Genomic DNA, 2,480 nt, shown 5'->3' on the forward strand with positions numbered 1-2,480 from the left:
GAATGAAAGGTAAGTATATGTACATTTGTGGACATATGATATATGTATGAATTATTATGAGAATGAGATGTGTTATATGTAAGTGAATTATGATCAAATGAGCTATATGAGACACATGGATAAGTAATTGTATTTTGCCATGAGCTGCATGAATGAATTAGTTTAAAATTGTGTTATGTGATAAGTTTATTTTTATATGACTTACTAAGCTTTTGAAAGCTTACTTTGCGTGTTTTTCAATTGTTTTATAGATTATTGAAGCTACCGGAAGCTCGGGAATTGTCGAGGATCATCACCACACTATCGAACTCTAGTTTGATACCTTTTGAAAATGTGAATATTGAAGTATGGCATGTATAGGCTAGAAGTATTTGAATATGATTTGTGAAGTGTATATCATGCCATGTGATATGGCTAGATTAAAGTTGCTATTTGGTTTGGCTTTTGGTATATTAGTTGTGTTAAGAAATGGTATGTTTTGATGTGCATAAATGGCCTAGTGAGAAATGGTCAATTTGGTAAGTTAGTTATGTGAATTAGTTATGGAAATGGTATGATTTTGATATGAGAATGGATGTAAAAAAATTGGGATAATGACATGTATGAATGGATAATTTTTAGTATATGAATTTGGTATGCTTTGATATGAAATTGAGTGTGAAATTGATTGGTGATATTGTGGATTGAAATACGCATGTTTGAGTATGGTTTTGATTGCCTTTTTGGTCATGAATTGTGCTTTGGTTGATGCTTGTAGGGATGACCCTTAAGGATGGCAAATTGGCTTTGCAAATAGCCTATTTTTGTCCACACGGGCGTGTGTCTCAGCCGTGTGCGACATACGGTCATGTTACACGGCCGTGTGTCCCCTGGGGTACCATTCGATTTAAAGTCAGTCTCGAGCACGGCTTAGACACACAGGCGTGTGGTTAGTTGTGTAACTCAAGCCAGTTTCGACCACAGCCACGGCACACGAAGATGTCTCCGGCCGTGTGGTACAAGTCAGTATGTATGCCCTGTTTTTCCACGGCCTAGACACACGAGCGTGTCTAATGCCGTGTGAGGCACACGGCCTGTTCACACGAGCGTGTGATATTTGAAATGTTGAAAATTTTTCTAAGTTTCTGAAATTTTTATATGTTATCAACTTAGTTCCGAATGCATGATTGAAGCCTTGTATGCTTGATTTAGTATATATTGAATGTGATTGAATGATATTGATTGAGATAAGATGTTATCGGATAAATGATTGTTCTGAATTGAGTTATAAGTCTGGTAATGCCTCTTAACCTATTCCAGCAATGGTTACAGGTTAGGGGTGTTACAACAATGCTATATTTGACAAAAAAACAAGAATGAAATAATTTTAGAGTGATCATCTAGATAATTTACCTAATTTTAAAAAAATAAAGTGACCAAGAGTATAATTTAAAAAAATCATTTTTTAAAAATATCATGATATTTAATGGAAATTGTCATATGAATGTTAAATATTATGGCAAAGTCATGTAACACTTGAAAGATTTAACTTCAAATATTTTAAACTTTGTAGCTTAAATTGATTATTATGATGGTTACATGGTTAAATCAAATCTCACGTAATGATAAATATATACTTTACCTTTTGTTATTAATTGTATACTTCAAATTTATCGGTTTAATATTAATATTATTATTGATGATTGATTTTATAAACACAAAATTTACTATCAATATTTTTTATTATATTTACAAAATCAACAAGTAATTTTTATTATAAATAGGTTTGCAATCTTAGAAACATGAAAATAAATAATTTAATTTTATGAGTTACTGATATAATTTTACAAGAATGATAATATTGGTAAATCTATAAAACCTTATTAATAGCTCATGTAATTTTAATATTTTAATGATGAAGGCATGATGAATCTTGTGATGTATTGGTGATGGCAATGGTGAAGTCCAGTAGAGGCCTGGAAGTCATGTTCATCGTTTTAAATTTTTGTAATTTAGCTTTTTATAAGTATATTATGATTCTTTCAAAAATGCAAGTAGGTCCCCTTCAAGGTTTAAGATTTTTTCAATTTTTAAAATATTATTTTTTGGACTGATTGTTTTTATATTTAAATCAATTGTCATATTGGAATATTGCTTCTTTTGAATCGATTGTTATGGTAGAATACTACTTCTTATTCTTTTGAATCAATTGTTTATATTTTTAAATTGATTGTTATGTTGGAATATTGCTTCTTCTTCTTTTGGATCAATTGTTTATATGTTTAAATCGTCTGTTATGTAGCATGTTTAATTTTAGCTTTGACCTTCCAAGATTAACATTTTGACAATTCAGTTTGAGTAACAAAGTCTTGTGCTATATATTATTAATATATTCATTATTTACTAAATATTTTATTAATTTAAGACTTTTAATTTAAAATTATTGAACATGTGGAGTAAATCATGAATTAACATGAAGAACTCAAATTTATAATCACGAT

Source organism: Gossypium arboreum, chromosome 12 (genome assembly GCF_025698485.1).
Source record: "Gossypium arboreum isolate Shixiya-1 chromosome 12, ASM2569848v2, whole genome shotgun sequence".
NCBI classification, from domain to species: Eukaryota; Viridiplantae; Streptophyta; class Magnoliopsida; order Malvales; family Malvaceae; genus Gossypium; species Gossypium arboreum.